At 38.3% G+C, this 20226-nt stretch overlaps 1 protein-coding gene and 1 long non-coding RNA gene across 4 annotated transcripts in view; both read right to left on the bottom strand.

Annotated features, from left to right (window-relative positions):
* LOC132850351 (NACHT, LRR and PYD domains-containing protein 12-like) overlaps positions 1 to 20226 on the bottom strand; it is a 101355-nt gene that overhangs the window by 66722 nt on the left and 14407 nt on the right. Inside the window, exon 10 of one of the 3 annotated variants that reach the window (XM_060877033.1) lies at positions 18919 to 20226. This exon is cut by the window's right edge and continues 286 nt beyond it. The exons of the other annotated variants lie outside the window; for them this stretch is intronic. The gene's annotated coding sequence lies outside the window, so the exon portion shown is untranslated. Of the gene's footprint in view, positions 1 to 18918 lie in introns of those variants that run through there. 3 annotated transcript variants of the gene reach the window in all.
* Positions 14384 to 15994, bottom strand: LOC132850067 (uncharacterized). Its single transcript, XR_009648960.1, has 3 exons — positions 15878 to 15994; positions 15623 to 15729; positions 14384 to 14569 (listed from the first exon to the last, which is right to left on the bottom strand). It is a non-coding gene; the product is annotated as an uncharacterized LOC132850067 (long non-coding RNA).

Genomic DNA, 20226 nt, shown 5'->3' with positions numbered 1-20226 from the left:
CCTTCTATAACCGTCTTTGTGGCTTTCGGCCGATTAACGTTCTAGATAAACGCCTCCAGCTCTGACTGACTCTGTGCTTCTCAGGTCAGATAAAGCAGACAGCTGATGACACACTTTTGAACGCAGCACGTAAAAGATTCGCTCATGGATCAAACTGATAAATCATTTTCTTTCCCATCAACGACACGTCCTGCATTTTAACGTCATTTTTATTTTTGAAAGTAAAAATTATACTTCTAGTTTTAGGGTGGCTGAGATCACACAGGGGGCTGGAGCCATTTACAATTTTATAATATTTATAAGATTTTTTTTGCCATGAAAACAGCTTTGATTGCTGACATGGTATTAAATAAAATAATCTGAATCTTTGTAGATTCCCAAGTGATAAACAGAGACGTCAGCATTATATTGTGAAAAAGTAGATTATCTTCATACCAAAACCTTAAATGTTCTCTGGACTCAATGATAAATACATGTCTGACTGTTGGAACGAACCAAAAAAAACTAGAAAATGACATTCATGACGATTTATGGTGATTTTATTTCCCTTTGCCTACATTGACGCTGATGCATTAAAGAGGAGGGGGTCCCCGGTCCAAGATGGCGGCTCTATTGACGCATTCGGTCCAATGAACTGCCGTAGCCAAGGCGACATCTAGCCACATGCTAACAGTAGCGCAAGTGTTGATGGGATATGTAGTTTTCACACAGTGTAGATATCTATGCACCCTTACGAGCTGAAATAAAACAATAAACAAATCACCTGAACGGCTTCCCAGGCGGCTGGAACACGAAATTCCCTCCTCTGAAGCTGTACATCTTTCTGTAGTCCCTCCTCTACCGAACAGCAGCACGATCCTTTATCGCCATAGCAACGATACTCCAAAGCACGTCCGAGGTAAGTCCCAACTGGTCCATGAATTCCTCCCAGTCACATCGTTAACTAAACTAAACTGTAGGAAAGCAGTCAGATAGTCACGAGAATTAGCGTAGCTTCGGCTGCTCTGTGCAGCAGACTCAGAAGAAACAAGTCGTAAACTTTACTCTTGTACACATTATATACACAAATAAAAGTAGTAATAACACTCGGTCAGCCAAATACAGACGCTTTAACACACTTTGTCAGTGGTTATTTACTCTATATATTAGCCTTAAAACTCGCAGGAGACAAACAACAAACCTCTCACACCGATCTGCAGTTCTAAACTCCACCCCTTCATCCAATCAGAATTCTCAGTATACCTGCAGAGGCGGGAATAAGAAGGACAAGGGCCAATCACAAAGAAATTAACTAACCTGCTGGGCAAAGCCACGTTTTTAGACAGTGTATTACTAACAAACTCTTAAAGGGGACGTGCACAATTATTTTATCACTAGACACAGACACAGTTATGATATTATATGAACCACAAACAATCATAAATGCCCCATTACATGAAAATAAAAGAAATGATACTTAATATAACCCTAGCTGGGTACACTAATGTTTCAGCAGAACAAAGTGATTCAATAAAGGGTTTTAGCAGCACAAAGTGATTCTAATTAAAAAGATACAGAGGGAAATGGAGTCTTAAATTAAAGAACATTAAATATATGCATTAGAAATATTAATAAATAAATAATTAAAGACAAATCTATAGATTTAAAAATAAATAAAACATTTTCATTTGAAAAACATTTAAGCATCTGATGTACATGTGAACTAAGGGACACACACACAGACATATATACACACATACATACACACACACATACACGTCATTTGCCCTCAAGTTTCTCAGTGCCCTCAGTTTTCCTCTCCAACCAGCAAGACAGGACTAGAAAGCACACACCGGTGGATGTATGTGTCAGGATCCCCAGAGGGCTAGAAAACTAAATACATAAATACAGAATTTAGACTACAAACACAGCCACAAAGCAAAATAAGTAATGTTTGTGTTTCATTTGTTGTGGGGTGGAAAGGGTTAATGAGGGAAAAGGAAACATCTGTGTCAGGTTTGAGGCTCTTCATGGGTAAATATGCATCCAGTATAAAACATAAATAAACAGCATTTACACCCTTCTAAAAGACTGGTTATTATGGGTAGTTTTTTCTACCCAAAGACTGGGTTGAGGTTATTTTATTTTAATTTTTTTTTTATTTTGCATGGCCAATTTTTGAGTAGCACAATTAGCATGTTTTTAACCAAGTATTTTATTGAGAGTGTAGGCATCTTAGGCACCTGCTAAGTTATCATGAAGTTAAACTCACCGTAAGAACGTGGAAAAAAGCCTCACTGATTGGGACCAGTTTCTTGGGCGCTGCAGAGCCAGATGGGAAGAGCAGTGGCAGGGCGGTAAACACAGCGATGGCATGTTCAACTACAAAAATAAAAATAAATAAATAAACACGAGAGGATATCTATATCGATATGCACTGAGGAATTAGGGTAACACTTTATAATAAACGTATACAGGAATAAAGTACTTAAATCATTACTAAACTATTAGTTTAAAGTTAAAATATTAATATACATATATTAATATATAAATAGAGTTCACGGTCACTGTGTGAGCAATTATTAGTTATTATTACTAGTGAGTTAGCAATTATTATAGTTTAATTAGCTCATACTAAAAGGAATTAATAGGAGTAAATAGATTAATTCTGTTCAACTCATTTATTTGTATAGCGCTTTTCACAATACATATTGTTTCACAGCAGCTTTACAGAGAATGTATGTCAACATTACAATTTAGTGATCTGTTATCAGATAGCTGTCCAATTTTTGTAATTTCAGAAATGTACATCACACAGTTAGCTAATGATGTAATAATTTAAGCAATGTATGAATTTAAAATAAAAACAAAGCTAATGGAAGTAATGAATACGTGTTAATGATTAGGATATATAGCAAAATTCATGGAAAATGGAAGTGTCATTAAGTGCTTTAAACCAACTTTTATTAGACATTAATTGCATTCATATTCAGTGTTTTTTAAAATTGCATGTTGTTTACGAGGACATGGGTGTAATGTTATTTATATTGTACAAACTGTATATTCTCTCCCCCTACACCAGGGGTCGGCAACCAGCGGCTCCGGAGCCGCAAGTGGCTCTTTCATCCCTCTGCTGCGGCTCCCTGTAGATTTGGAAAATAAATATTTCATTTAAATTTATTTTATTTTAGTTTGTTAGTTTGTTAAAAAATGTAATTCTAAGTTCTAAGATTATGATGCTCTTGTAACATTAAAATAAACGTGTTTAATTTTTTTGTAGCTCAAAACATACGTCATAACTGCCGACTTGCGAAATCCGACACAGAATCAGACGCATTTTTGGTTTGCTGCAGCCGGCAAGTTAAAATTTTGATGTCATGCAGGCTGTCAAGTGTCACGTATTGAGAGTGAGTGTCACGCATGTCGGTCTTTTGTCACGTTCTCTCGCCACACATCGTATTCCTCACACAGAAAAACGTTTTGACTATTTATCATATATTTAATAAGCCGCAGCACCCAAAACGTATCAGTCCGCACCGCTGTCTCTATGGAACCGGGCAGGAACCAAGCGCGTCTCCGTTCTTAGTCGAGCCTGACACTTATCAGCCAATCAAAAAAAAGAGGCTACACAACAGCCAATCAGAAAATAGCACTATCTGGATAAGATTTAACACAACAACCAATAAAAAAATTGGGGTTGCGGGGGTTGGAGATGTCACACTTGCCTGTCTTCAAAACTTGTTGTGAATACGAAGAGAACTCAATTAGACATTGAACATTTTATTTGAAAGTAACCTTCAACCCAGCGTCTTTTTTGTTAAGGTTAGTTCAAACTGTTCAAAATATTTTTGTTTGCCTGCAGAAATAAAATGTCGTTTACTCTGTAACAGTTCATTGAGGTCATAAATACAACACACTACGGTTTTTTCTATACTTTCCATTAAGGTAAAAAACGATATATGCGGCTGTTCTCTTCATTTTAGAGGTCAAAAAGGTTTTGTGGCTCCCTGTTTTTTTTTCTGTAGGAAACGAGTCCAAATGTCTCTGTGAGTGTTTAAGGTTGTGACCCCTGGTCTACTAACTCTACCCATAAACCTACCCATCACAGAAAACGCTATTTTACTTTGTAAAAGGAACACTTAATACTAGTGCAATTAATTTATAATAAAAGTTGGTGTAAAGAGCTTAATTAATGACATTTTAATGACACTATATATTCGGCACCGTACCACGTGCAGGCCGCACCACGTGCTTCACAGACAACATAAGTTTAATCCAATTATTTCTCCTATAACACTCTGTTCAATATACATCAATTATCAGTGAGCTAAATCTCTTTTCTTTCTGAAACAGAACTCATTAAACAACATACCTGTAAGAAAAGGAAATAAACAGTTGAGACACGGGGCGTCAGCTTCTCCCTCACTGGTCCACACTAGTACATATAATGCTAAACAGTTAGCATCACGATCACGACACGACATCTCGTTTTGAATAATTAAAAAAACACATTAACCGATACAGTTTTAACATAACTAACACAATCAACTGTCATCATGTTAATCACATTCTCTTAGCGTCAAAAATGCGTTTCAGAGAAGAAATATTACCACAAGATTATATTGAGGGGAGGAGCGAAAAACACCTGCGTCATCATCGGCCTCATCCGGGACATAGACTGAGGCGACCGCATGATGCACAAGAGGAAGCCCCACAGGAGTGTCCCACCGATAACATTCCCTCCCCAAACAAATTCCCAAAGAAAAGTTCCACTACTTTTAAAGTTATATTCTATGAACACTAATTAAGGACAAAATTTTGTGGAGTTCACTAAACCATTCTTTTGTAAAAAGTAGGAAGATATAAAACATTAATAAACCAATCTTAAAATAAAAAATAAAAAAACAATAATAATACAGGAAATAGACAAGGGTCAGGTCAAATCAATGAGTTCACTTTTTACATCAGTTACATTCTCCCTCCTGAACTTCACAAATTTTGCTATTACAGGGATTGTACACACATTAGACCAAATTATCCAGAACATTGTGTAACAAAATATGTTTTCACACTTGCAGGGAAAGGTGAGTACAGCAGGTTGATCAGGCCTAATGTCATCACCTGCAAAAGGTGCCTTAAACACCATTTATCTCTGAAGTTACTAGTGTGTATGGCAAATGCTAGTAGTCTACCAGAATTTGGACTTGTGAGGAACATATTCATCATAAATTGCAAACATCATCACCTGAAGCACTGCACACATCATCACCTGAAGCTGGTACACATCATCACCTGAGGTTTTTCCTCACCACAGTCACTTCAGTCACCTCAGACTTTCTCATTAGGAATAAATACAAACACATTTAAATAGAAGTCTAATATTAACCTTGAGTTTTTGCTTTATATTAATCTCTATATAACTAAGTTTTATGGTGATGTTCTGTAAAGCTGCTTTTAGAAAATATCCATTGTTAAAAGCGATATACAAATAAATGTGAATTTATTTTTAATTACTCTTTTTATCCCTCAACACAATATTCCTAACACAAACACTCTGTATTCTCTGTCTGTAAATCATTTCTCTAAAGCAGATTCACATTTACATGTGTGTTAATCACACAAACATTATATTACACCTCATATCTTTATAAGCATGATTTAGCATATATATGTGTGTGTGTGTGTGTGTGTGTGTGAGACACTGTGTGTGTGACACTCTGCGTGTGTGTGTGTGAGACACTGTGTGTGTGACACTCTTTGTGTGTGTGTGAGACACTGTGTGTGTGTGTGTGAGACACTGTGTGTGTGTGTGTGTGTGTGTGTGACACTGTGTGTGTGACACTGTGTGTGTGTGTGTGTGTGTGTGAGACTGTGTGTGTGTGTGTGTGTGTGTGTGAGAGTGAAGACAAACAAATCCACATGAATGTAAAATGTACAGGGAGTGCAGAATTATTAGGCAAATGAGTATTTTGACCACATCATCCTCTTTATGCATGTTGTCTTACTCCAAGCTGTATAGGCTCGAAAGCCTACAACCAATTAAGCATATTAGGTGATGTGCATCTCTGTAATGAGAAGGGGTGTGGTCTAATGACATCTACACCCTATATCAGGTGTGCATAATTATTAGGCAACTTCCTTTCCTTTGGCAAAATGGGTCAAAAGAAGGACTTGACAGGCTCCGAAAAGTCAAAAATAGTGAGATATCTTGCAGAGGGATGCAGCACTCTTAAAATTGCCAAGCTTCTGAAGCGTGATCATTGAACAATCAAGCGTTTCATTCAAAATAGTCAACAGGGTCGCAAGAAGCGTGTGGAAAAACCAAGGCGCAAAATAACTGCCCATGAACTGAGAAAAGTCAAGCGTGCAGCTGCCAAGATGCCACTTGCCACCAGTTTTGCCATATTTCAGAGCTGCAACATCACTGGAGTGCCCAAAAGCACAAGGTGTGCAATACTCAGAGACATGGCCAAGGTAAGAAAGGCTGAAAAACGACCACCACTGAACAAGACACACAAGCTGAAACGTCAAGACTGGGCCAAGAAATATCTGAAGACTGATTTTTTCTAAGGTTTTATGGACTGATGAAATGAGAGTGAGTCTTGATGGGCCAGATGGATGGGCTCGTGGCTGGATCGGTAAAGGGCAGAGAGCTCCAGTCCGACTGAGACGCCAGCAAGGTGGAGGTGGAGTACTGGTTTGGGCTGGTATCATCAAAGATGAGCTTGTGGGGCCTTTTCGGGTTGAGGATGGGGTCAAGCTCAACTCCCAGTCCTACTGCCAGTTTCTGGAAGACACCTTCTTCAAGCAGTGGTACAGGAAGAAGTCTGCATCCTTCAAGAAAAACATGATTTTCATGCAGGACAATGCTCCATCACACGCGTCCAAGTACTCCACAGCGTGGCTGGCAAGAAAGGGTCTAAAAGAAGAAAAACTAATGACATGGCCTCCTTGTTCACCTGATCTGAACCCCATAGAGAACCTGTGGTCCATCATCAAATGTGAGATTTACAAGGAGGGAAAACAGTACACCTCTCTGAAGAGTGTCTGGGAGGCTGTGGTTGCTGCTGCATGCAATGTTGACGGCGAACAGATCAAAACACTGACAGAATCCATGGATGGCAGGCTTTTGAGTGTCCTTGCAAAGAAAGGTGGCTATATTGGTCACTGATTTGTTTTTGTTTTGTTTTTGAATGTCAGAAATGTATATTAGTGAATGTTGAGATGTAATATTGGTTTCACTGGTGAAAATAAATAATTGAAATGGGTATATATTTGTTTTTTGTTAAGTTGCCTAATAATTATGCACAGTAATAGTCACCTGCACACACAGATATCCTCCTAAAATAGCTAAAACTACAAACAAACTAAAAACTACTTCCAAAAATATTCAGCTTTGCTATTAATGAGTTTTTTTGGGTTCATTGAGAACATGGTTGTTGTTCAATAATAAAATTAATCCTCAAAAATACAACTTCCCTAATAATTCTGCACTCCCTGTAAACTGTCCAGTTCTCCCTAGATGTTCATAGGTTTATATGAAGGTGAATGTACAACTCTGTAGCTGCATAAACACTCAGTACAGAATCCACTAAAGTCATCATGAAGTCATCATTTTGTTTATCATGTTTATCAGAATAGGAAACAGCTCTTTAGGGGAAAATATGGGTGGGTCTTAAAAGAGCCGTTTGAGGAGTAAAAAACGTAAGAAACAACTTTACTTCTTCTTGGGAGCCTTTTTGGCCTTCGCCGCTTTGAGATCTTGGGCTTTACAGCCTTTACCTTCTTGGGGGTCACCAGCTTTTTGGCCCTCTTGGGGCTGTTGGCTGCCTTCTTGGGGGTCACCGGCTTTTTGGCCCTCTTGGGGCTGTTGGCTGCCTTCTTGGGGGTCACCGGCTTTTTGGCCCTCTTGGGGCTGTTGGCTGCCTTGGGGGTCACCGGCTTTTTGCCCTTCTTGGGGTGAAAAAAAAGCACTGGAAAGCTGGAATCCTGGGTGTGGCAGCTCTCTCCAGGCCACGATGTTCTCAGCGGCAAGGTCATAACGTAGCAGCTTGGGGCTCTGTGTGCATCTGTAGTAAAGCTATCCGTGGTACAGGAAAAAAGCAGGACCTTGGTGGGGTAGCCACGGGCGAGCTGCTCCATGTTTTCATAGGCGTACAGTTCTCGTACTTCACTGCTCACAGTGTCGATGCCCAACACCATGTCTGGCCCATACGGAGCTCCTAGAGACTCTGGGTCCTGGAACCACATTCCGTATTTTCCTGTGATGCTGTTGGCCTTCTGATGGGTCTGAGGCTCACCGACAGAAACAAGTTCCCCACAGCCTTTTATACATAGAATAAACAAAACAGATTATTATCATAAAAATCAAGTTGTTTGTAGGCACATTTCAAATTTCATGTATATTGTGTTTTTTTTAATGGCTGGTTGCTAATTTATAGATTTAAAGACATGTTTTTATTTAACAATCTTCAAAAATGAAGCTGTCAGACCTGCATTGTCCTGAAAGTTCTCCTGGACTATGCGAGGAACTTGAACTTCAGACACGGTGATTAAAGCAGATCTGATATATGACAGAAAATAAATATCAAACATATTTAATTGCAATTTTACACACACACACACACACACACACACACACACACACACCAATTTACATACAGTTTAAAAGATGCCTATCAGCCTTTAACACATGTCTTTGGACTGGGGAGGAAACCAGAGAACCCAGAGGAAACCCTGAGGTACTGGTAGAACATGCAAACTCCACACACACACACACACACACACACACACACACACACACACACACACACAGGGTTCACAAAAGTAGTCATGTATTTTTGAGAAGAAATGTTGTAACTCCTCTTCATGTGCCAGAGTCTTCATCATCTCCTCCTCTTCTTGGAGGATTCTGTGAGCCTCTCGCTCTCAACCTCCTAAAACACACACATGGGGCAAGAGAGGTTTAAACTTGAGGGCAAATGACACAAAAAGGAGATGTTTAGTGTATTATTATTATTGTGTGTGTGTGTGTGTGTGTGTATATGTATGTGTGTGTGTGTATGTATGTGTGTGTATGTATGTGTGTGTATGTGTATGCGTGTGTGTGTGTATGTGTGTGTATGTATGTGTGTATGTATATGTGTAAGTGTGTGTGTGTGTGTGTGTGTGTGTGTGTGTATATGTATATGTATATGTATATATATGTCTGTGTGTGTGTCCCTTAGTTCACATGTACATCAGATGCTTAAATGTTTTTCAAATGAAAATATTTTATTTATTTCTAAATCTATATATTTGTCTTTAATTATTTATTTATTAATATTTCTAATGCATATATTTAATGTTCTTTAATTTAAGACTCCATTTCCCTCGGTATCTTTTTAATTAGAATCACTTTGTGCTGCTAAAACCCTTTATTGAATCACTTTATTCTGCTGAAACATTAGTGTAGCCCAGCTAGGGTTATATTAAGTATCATTTCTTTTATTTTCATGTAATGGGGCATTTATGATTGTTTGTGGTTCATATAATATCATAACTGTGTCTGTGTCTAGTGATAAAATAATTGTGCACGTCCCCTTTAAGAGTTTGTTAGTAATACACTGTCTAAAAACGTGGCTTTGCCCAGCAGGTTAGTTCATTTCTTTGTGATTGGCCCTTGTCCTTCTTATTCCCGCCTCTGCAGGTATACTGAGAATTCTGATTGGATGAAGGGGTGGAGTTTAGAACTGCAGATCGGTGTGAGAGGTTTGTTGTTTGTCTCCTGCGAGTTTTAAGGCTAATATATAGAGTAAATAACCACTGACAAAGTGTGTTAAAGCGTCTGTATTTGGCTGACCGAGTGTTATTACTACTTTTATTTGTGTATATAATGTGTACAAGAGTAAAGTTTACGACTTGTTTCTTCTGAGTCTGCTGCACAGAGCAGCCGAAGCTACGCTAATTCTCGTGACTATCTGACTGCTTTCCTACACTTTAGTTTAGTTAACGATGTGACTGGGAGGAATTCATGGACCAGTTGGGACTTACCTCGGACGTGCTTTGGAGTATCGTTGCTATGGCGATAAAGGATCGTGCTGCTGTTCGGTAGAGGAGGGACTACAGAAAGATGTACAGCTTCAGAGGAGGGAATTTCGTGTTCCAGCCGCCTGGGAAGCCGTTCAGGTGATTTGTTTATTGTTTTATTTCAGCTCGTAAGGGTGCATAGATATCTACACTGTGTGAAAACTACATATCCCATGAACACTTGCGCTACTGTTAGCATGTGGCTAATGTTCGGTAAGCAGCCATAGATATCTACACTGTGTGAAAACTACATATCCCATCAACACTTGTGCTACTGTTAGCATGTGGCTAATGTTCGGTAAGCAGCCATAGATATCTACACTGTGTGAAAACTACATATCCCATCAACACTTGTGCTACTGTTAGCATGTGGCTAATGTTCGGTAAGCAGCCATAGATATCTACACTGTGTGAAAACTACATATCCCATGAACACTTGCGCTACTGTTAGCATGTGGCTAGATGTCGCCTTGGCTACGGCAGTTCATTGGACCGAATGCGTCAATAGAGCCGCCATCTTGGACCGGGGACCCCCTCCTCTTTAATGCATCAGCGTCAATGTAGGCAAAGGGAAATAAAATCACCATAAATCGTCATGAATGTCATTTTCTAGTTTTTTTTGGTTCGTTCCAACAGTCAGACATGTATTTATCATTGAGTCCAGAGAACATTTAAGGTTTTGGTATGAAGATAATCTACTTTTTCACAATATAATGCTGACGTCTCTGTTTATCACTTGGGAATCTACAAAGATTCAGATTATTTTATTTAATACCATGTCAGCAATCAAAGCTGTTTTCATGGCAAAAAAAATCTTATAAATATTATAAAATTATAAATGGCTCCAGCCCCCTGTGTGATCTCAGCCACCCTAAAACTAGAAGTATAATTTTTACTTTCAAAAATAAAAATGACGTTAAAATGCAGGACGTGTCGTTGATGGGAAAGAAAATGATTTATCAGTTTGATCCATGAGCGAATCTTTTACGTGCTGCGTTCAAAAGTGTGTCATCAGCTGTCTGCTTTATCTGACCTGAGAAGCACAGAGTCAGTCAGAGCTGGAGGCGTTTATCTAGAACGTTAATCGGCCGAAAGCCACAAAGACGGTTATAGAAGGTGTTTTATAAATGTGATAAATGTTGTTATAAATTTTACAAATTGTTTACAAGGTTGTGTTTTGTGTCTGTTTCTCCCACAAAAGCATGTTTTTCAAATGAGAACGTATTACTATAAGCCCACCCTAGTAGTTCTCATTATTTAATTAGAGACATTGTTTTAAAGATGTATTTATTGTGAGGATGTATTTTATATCATCCCACAAGTAAAAGTTTGTTGGAGGTACAGTAATAAAAAGTTGTACTACTACTGCATGTTTCTGCTATAGTAGTGAACTTAATGTACACAGATGTGTGTGTGGCTGTAGTGTATATACAGTACTGTGGTGACATTTAAAATAAATCACTTATACCAGTCAAATGTCACTTCTTATTACCACAAACTAAATATTAATGCAAACAATCCATTCAATACTAAATAAAAATAACATTTATTGATTTGGTCTTTGTGAATATTAGTTTATTAATGACTGCATTCATTGGACACACTGTTTGTAGAGAAAGCACACACACATGAACTGATTTGATTCAAGACTGGCATCATTACATCATGCATAAAATTTTGGTGTCCACTTTTGTCATTTTAAACAATAGCATAACTTTTGGCTTACTATGTAGTCATATAATATATAATATAAAACTCTTCTTGTTTTAAATTGTCACTGAGGACTAAAGATGAAACCCTAGAAGCGCCCCTGTTATCTATGGATAATTCTCTACCCTTTTCTTTCAGCCGACCAGAGTCCGCTCTTCCAGAACCAGAACCCATGCAGGTGGATCCTACTGGCCTCTCACTGTCAGAGCGTCATGGAAGACTTACTCTAGGATTGTGTCTATACTGTGGAGCATCGGGGCATACCATCATCTCATGCCCCATTCGCCCCCCACCACCACACCTGGTGAGTGTTATTCAGCCTGATCCATCTTTTTCCTCACCATTGTAAACTCAATGTCTGATATGTGTTCCCCATCACTGTGTTTCAGTCTCAGCTCTCCTCCATTCCGGATTAACTAATTAAACCACATAAGTCCGTCCCACACCACTGTATTATTAGATAAAGTGCTGTGCTGTGATCTTGTATGATAAAACATTTAATAAGGTGTTAATATGATCAATTCTGCTCATAAAACATTTCTCAGTAATGAATGAAATGAAAAAAAATGTACCTTTTTTTTTCTTTTCTTTTTTTTTTGTGTTTACAATGTTAACAAACTTATTCATGCTGTACCTGTTCCATCCTCCACATTTTGCTCACCTAGTTTCTCTGGCACATCCTTCTCTACCTTTTCACACAAATGGACACTGAGCTGCTCACTAGGGAGGAATCACGTATGAAAGTTACCACTTGCTTACTTGATCCCCTCCCTACAAGCTTGTTTAAATCCTGTTTGTATTCATTGTGCCCTGCTGTTCTCAGTATTGTCAATGATTCCCTGCAGACTGGTGTTGTGTCAGCAGCATTGAAAACTGCTGCTGTAACACCTGTCCTAAAAAAACATAACTGCGACTTGGACAACTTAAACAGTTATCGTCCTCTTTCAAATCTACCGTTTCTTGCCAAAATACCGGAACATCTTGTCATCTCACAGTAAATAATCTTTTCGAACCCCTTCAGTCTGGATTTAGAAAATCTCATGGTACTGAGACAGCCTTGGTCAAGGTCACCAATGATCTGTTATTAGCCTCAGATTCTGGTTCTCTTTCTATTCTGATCCTCCCGGATCTTAGCGCCGCTTTCGACACTGTTAACCACGATCTGTTACACTGGTCCTTTTTTGGGTGGTAAATGTCTAGGTTGAGACGCTTGAACTCATCTGTGAACACTTGCCTTGACAAAGGTGTTGCATTTTTCTCTGCTGCAGTGTGACAATACACTGCATACAGATCAGCCATCGACTGAAACACAGGTTCCAGATACTGTTTAGATGTTGTGGATCTACAGTAGTACAGGATCTACCTTTGGCAGGTCCTGCAAAAAGCTGCAGATGAATTCATGGCCTGCCACTGAACGACGTGCTTCGCTGTGTGTTTGTCCCTCAGTGTCTGCTTGCGTGTCTCCCTCCTTTGCCCAGTTTAGGGCAGACCACTCGCCTTTTCCTAGGGTAGACAAAAACATATTTTTGCAGACGCGTCTTCTCTGCCCGCTGACCCGTAAAAAAAACATCAGGGAATTTGATCTTTGGGAATTTTCAGCCCCCCTTCTCCTTTGCACAGGGACCACATCAATTAGACCATGCACATCCATCCTCTTCTCCTCCCAAGTCATATGTTGCCAAAAGTAATTGAAAATGCTCTTCCTCTCAGGCTCGCTGATTGCACTGCGGTAATGTTTAGCTGACTTGGCACATGCTGCTGATGAACATCTAGGCCCAATAGCCCGTGGCTCCCTCAGTATTTCCTTCTGCTTCTGTTTTCCAGTGTATGACTTCCCAACCATTCTTCTTTTCTTGTTGATTACTTTCTTCCAGGTGTTTTCAGCTCTCAGTCTTTTCCTTGGAGGTGCATCTTCCTCAGCGTCTGAGCACAAATTCTCTGCATCCAGGTCCTCTTCACTTCCACCATGGCAAACTTCAAAATACACACACAAACCAAACGTGCATGAATGAGTTACATCTTTATAAACTGTCAACAGTGAGGACTAGCTAACACTTTATAATAACTTTCACTTATAAGTTACTTATAAGTTATTAATTAATGATGAACTAATAATTTACAAAATGTGACTATACATTTATAAATAATTAACAAGTGACATGCTAACAAATTATAAATTATTCACAAAGCTTTCTGCAGCTCCTAATCAAAAATGTAAACTATTCATCACTGATCTATACAGTATAGCGTACCACTTATTAATCATTTATGAAGTCATTTGGTAAATGATTAGTTCATCAGTTACTAATAATTTAGAATTATGTGACTTATAACTGAACATTATTATAAAGTGTTACCGTTGAAGGATCTCATCCAAATTGTAGAAAAGCATCTAACCTACCTGTGTCAAACTGCTCCTGCTCTGCAGCCAGCAGCGAGGCCTCCTCTCCTTCCAGACCACCAGAGAAATCTTTTCAAACACATGGTACAGTTAGTGTGTGAATTTAATTTTAAACAAAAGTCTATTGTTGTGAAATCCATCTGCATAAAACTTATACATTTTGGCATGTAAAATCATAAAGATATCTCAGAAATTCACTCTACCAGCATGCACCGCTGTGTCCTGCACCGCTGTGTCCTGCACCGCTGTGTCCTGCACCGCTGTGTCCTGCACCACGGTGTCCTCTCTCTCTACACTCTGTCCCTCAGAGCTCTCACTACCATCAGAGCTCTCACTATCTATTAGGGCCCTTGCCTGATCATATGGCACATTGACCATCTGACAGTTCCTTTAAGGACACAGACATGGTTGCTGCAAACAATAAAAAAAAAATAATACATTTACGATAAAAAAATTTTTTTGTTATTTTTAATTGTTTTGTTATTCTTTTTGTAGGTCATACTAATGTGGTCATGTGGTGTTTCTCTCTCGCAGCCGATCAACATGAATAGACACCAGACATACAGAACATCTGCTGAGGTTCTGTTGTTGGTGTCTTCGATGTTAGGAAACATACCTGAGGCAGTTTTATCAGATAAAACACCTTTGCCATTACTGCGGAGTTGTTTGATGGCTCTAATTTTGTTCATGGGTGAGTATTGCCGCATTATTGTTTTTTCAGCCATAAAGGTTTATATATAGCAACATACAAGGTTTCCAGATATGTTCTGGCTGTTAATGTTTTCAGAAGGAACATCTGATTTATGGACTTTCTTTCTTTCTTCTTTCTTATCCCCTATCAGCATGCAAAGACCTGGACGTAGAAAATTGAATTTTCCGAAATCAAAGTTTTTTCTTTTTGGGAATTGCTGTCCTTATTTTTAGTGTTTTTTTTTGTTATTGTTAATTTTATTATGTTGTTGTTTAGTTCTTTTTTAAATAAAAAAATAAATGTTTACCTCTCACTGTTTATTATTTAGTTAGGTTTTTTTATTTGTTGTATATTTTAAGTATTGTTCTGTTTTTTTTTAAATTATTTTAAGTTTATTGTTCTGTGTATGTGATTCAACAAGGTTTTGAGTTATGTTCCCTTTTGGTTTTGAGTTGTGTTCCGTTTATGTTTATTTTCCGTTTATGTTGTGTTACGTTTTGAGCTTTGAGTTGTTAATTGTTAATATGTTAATTGTTTAATTCTGTTTGTTTTAACTATTAAAAATTCAAATTAATAAAAATATTTTAAAAAGTTGGAGTTAAATTGTGAATCTCTTCGAAATTGTAGTTCCAGCCTGAAGAAACATTGCACTGTGTGTTAGACACTTATACACCTGACTTTAACACGTCCCTGTCAACATCTGTCACGTGTACAACACCATGTTCATGTGATGCAACAAGTTCTCACTCCGATTCCTGAGACGAAATGTTTACCTTCAGTAACTCCTCCTGGTGACTGTCTTCATCTTGTTCTCCTCCTCCAGTTGAGTGATGATCTCCTGATGGTTCTGCTGTTTCTCCTCACCTTCAGCCAGATTGACCTGAGGGAACAACACACATTTACACACTTTTAAATACTGATTCATTACTCAGGAGAACAGTCTAAAATCTGAACAGGACAAAATGTTCCTAAAACATGAAGAAACAAGCAGGTATAGCAGTCGTAGTTTAGTGAGAAGAAATGTTTACCTTTAGTAACTCCTTCTGGTCAATCAGAGTCTTCTTCCTCTCATTGTTCTTCCTCCAGGTGAGTGATGGACTCACTGTTCTCAGCCTGGAGGATACTGTGAGCCTCCTGCTCTCGCTCATACCCCTAAAACACACGTGTGGTTCAAACTCAGATGCTTTCACATGTTCACACTCAAGAGTAGCTTAAAAATAGGAGGAAACAAGTACATACACGTGCACACATACATACATGTGCGCACACACATACATACATATACACACACATGCACACACACATATACACACATGCACACACATACACACACACACAGGGTTCACAAAAGTAGTCATGTATTTTTGAGAAGAAATGTAACTCCTCTTCATGTGCCAGAGTCTTCATCATCTCCTCCTTCTCTTCTTGGAGGATTCTGTGAGCCTCTTGCTCTCACCCTCCTAAAACACACACATGGGGCAAGAGAGGTTTAAACTTGAGGGCAAATGACACAAAAAGGAGACATTTATTGTATTATTTTTTGTTGTGTGTGTGTGTGTACAAGCGTCATGTATAAATCTGTGTTGTTTTTTTAACATTCAACTTCAGCACACAAACACAAGGTCCTCGGCACACAAGCAGAATAAACGACAAGGTTCCATGGTTTTTGACTAGTCTATTGTGAACTGAAGTAGGATCATCCCTGCAGAGATTCCTGCAGTAATTAACAAGCAGGGACAGACTCCATTTCCCTTGGTATCTTTTCTCCATGCTTGTGATATCCTGGTGGAATCTCTCCCCATGCTCATCACTCACTGCTCCACACCATTGGGACTGCAAAAGACATGGACTTTTTCTTTCAGATCAGTTCAGATCAGATTCAGATCAGTTACAACAATAATGAGGGTCCCAGCTCTTGTCTTGGTCACCTAATTTTCACTATATAGTTGGTATGATGGCTTTTTTACTTTCATACTTCACATGTGAGGTGCAAATATAACCTCCTCACACATGTAGTAGAAGTTATCTGCATTGTTTACACAGTTTCAAGGCATCTTGGTTTCTGAGGGAAAATATCACGCAAATGTTCCTTGGAAATGTTACCAAATGTCCCTGACTGATGTGTAGCTATGGCCAAGACAAATGTACACTGCAATAAAAGACCAATAAATTACAGTTAGGTAATAACAAAGTGAGTAGAAATGTATAAACTTTCATATGGTACCATTTTCATCCTTCTACCATACTTTGTCGAGAATTTACAAGGCATCATGTTCATCATATTACAGTTAGCATTTTATCTCTGAATTTGATCATTTCCCAAAATTTGTCGAGCAGTGTTACCTTTAATATTAAGTCAAATTCCACATCCTAGTTCAACACCATTGCCACAGCAAAGTTAACATTAAAGCACCATAAAGTTAATGTGGCTTTTTCAGGATCTATAAAAAATAAACAGGACATTTGGACAGATTGTGTTTTAAATGTCACTCATATATCCACTCATATTAATAATAACTCATAATAATTTCTTGTTTATAGAATCATTGCCTAAAAGCAACATTGCAGTCACAATTGGGCAATGATTAGCCACGGCCAAAACACAGCTTTTCTCATATTCTGATATTCAGTATAGCCGCATTTGCTTTTGCAATATTTATCAAATAACAGTAAATTTTTACGGTCACTTTAATATCAGATCCGTATCCGGTTCGTCCCTAAACTAAAGGTTACCTAAAGTGAAGGTTATTAAAAAACCAAAGAGGGAATTTATTTGAAACTGAATATTTAAAAATCACTTATAAGTTTGATGGTCAGGTGGCCACAAATATTTGGCCATATTGTGTTTAAACTAGTTGCCGATGTGATTTGTAGCAACATGAAAGCGACTTCATTTCCTGCTATAGTTCCTGCAAAAGGTACAAAGTTTGCACCTCTCTCCTTTGTGAAAAAACTGACAGTGTCAGCAGTCAGGAGAGTGAAGCTTTCCTCCATTTTAGTTTGTTTTTATTAGTTTTGTTTTTTCTTTTTTTTTTGAAAACTACCTGACAGCAGCTTAAAGCAGTCTAGAGGCTGGTGTAGAGGAAATGTTAAATATCATGAGTGTTTTTATATAATTGTTATGTGCTTTTACAGTAAATTCTGTGTGAAAGACTAGGGAGAAAGAACAAGAAGCCCTTATTCTAACTGTTACATTTGTACATGCTAGAAAGATGGGAACTTTAGGGGTGTGTGTGTGTGTGTGTGTGTGTGTGTGTGTGCAGGTGCTCGATAAGATATGAAGATGGAATGTGGCCTTGCTGAGGTGATAACTCAAAGGGAGACATCTTCAGTAACCAGAGAGGATGCATGAACACACACACACACACCTGGGGTACAAATAAGAGCACTGAAATACTAGAATTTGCCTCTACACAGTGAAGTTTTAGCTCTCCTTTTTTGTCAGTTTAGTAAATGTACATGACCCAACAGATAAAAAAGAAAAGAAAGAATTATTCATTCATTCATCTTCTACCGCTTATCCGAACTACCTCGGGTCACGGGGAGCCTGTGCCTATCTCAGGCGTCATCGGGCATCAAGGCAGGATACACCCTGGACGGAGTGCCAACCCATCACAGGGCACACACACACACACACTCTCATTCACTCACACAATCACACACTACGGACAATTTTCCAGAGATGCCAATCAACCTACCATGCATGTCTTTGGACCGGGGGAGGAAACCGGAGTACCCGGAGGAAACCCCCGAGGCACGGGGAGAACATGCAAACTCCACACACACAAGGCGGAGGCGGGAATCGAACCCCCAACCCTGGAGGTGTGAGGCGAACGTGCTAACCACTAAGCCCCTAGAAAGAATTATTTAATCCCTGAAAAAGAATTTTAAAGAAGCATAAAGAAATAATAATGATGGGACTTGCAGTGACTGTTTTCAGTAAAATATGGCAGATGGGATGGTTATTAAATCAGATACAGAGAGAAAAGAACTAAAGGATCTAATGAGTGAAAACAACCTGATAGACGTGTGGAGAGAGAGAAATGTAGGAAGAAAAGAAGAGATATAGTGAAAAACTTACAGGACAACGATTGACTTTATTTTATGTACAAGAAATGTAGAAAACTTTACAGACAAAATCAGATATAAGGAAACAAGTTTGAGTATCATGAGTTTTTATTTTTTAAGACTGGAATAATGTAGAAAGGGGACAAAGTGTATGGATTCTAAATACAGAAAGTTTACAGAAAAAACACTATGATTTTAAGATTAGAGAAATTATAGAAAAAGAAAAAGGAAATGAAATGAATGAGGAAGATAATGTTAGATTTATAATTTAGCATTTTTAATTAAATATTGTAGAATGGGAGAAAGAGAAAGAAAGAAAGAAAGAAAGAAAGAAAGAAAGAAACCAGAAATAACAAAATATCGGAGGATCAAAGTAAAAGTATTTTTTTAAAGGGGTGGTAAAACACGTTTTTTCGAAGGCTTGATTGTGTTTGTGGGGTGCACTGTAACATGTGTTCATGCTTCGTTTTTTAAAAAATTGCTCTGTCCCTCCTTGTAAAACGGTCTGATGGTTTCCGGGTTCTATGAAGCCAGTCCCTCAAAAATAGCAATGGGCTTAGTTTGGTTAGCTGGCCCAGTGTGTTGTGATTCGCTAACCGCCTAGTACACGTTTTTCGGAAACGTCACACCCCTTACCTTTACCAGTAGTCTTATTTAATATTCACGGAGGAGGGGTTTATGTAAATATTGGGCTTAGTGACGTCAGCAACCCTGGAGGAATGTCGTGTAGTCCATACCGGCCGTTTGCTGTAGTCCTTAGAAATGGATTTCTTTAAAAGCAAATATCTCCCTTTGCTTAAAACTTTGAACGTTGTAACTTTGCAGATGTTGTTTATGCTCAAACAGGAACATTACAGACTAGCTAAAGTTAGAAAAGTGAAATCGTGTTTTACCACCCCTTTAATTTAGAGAAATAATTGCAATAAATAAAGCAATATGTGTGGTGGAGACAGGAACATAAAGTTAAATTAAATAAAAACAAGATGCAACCAAGATATAAAATGTCATGAGGAAATTAAGAAAGAAGAAATTGAAAGAAAAATAGATCAACTACACAAAAGGAGTTCAGGAATAGCTGGATTAGGGAGTGATGTTTATATTTGTTTAAAGGGATTTTAATAAAGATTTTAAAAGTGTTTGGTGAAAAGGGTTTAAAAAGAAGACACTTTTAAAGGAAAAGAAATAAATCAAGATCACAACTGTGAGTCAATCATCTGTGGAGAAACAAATTTGAGATCCAATTAAAGAGGTAAAAATAATCTCTAAACATCTGTAACACATGGATGTGTATTTGTGTAATCAGTGTGAT

This window comes from Tachysurus vachellii, chromosome 1 (genome assembly GCF_030014155.1).
Source record: "Tachysurus vachellii isolate PV-2020 chromosome 1, HZAU_Pvac_v1, whole genome shotgun sequence".
Lineage (NCBI taxonomy): Eukaryota > Metazoa > Chordata > Actinopteri > Siluriformes > Bagridae > Tachysurus > Tachysurus vachellii.
This window is presented reverse-complemented; position numbering and strand designations above follow the sequence as displayed.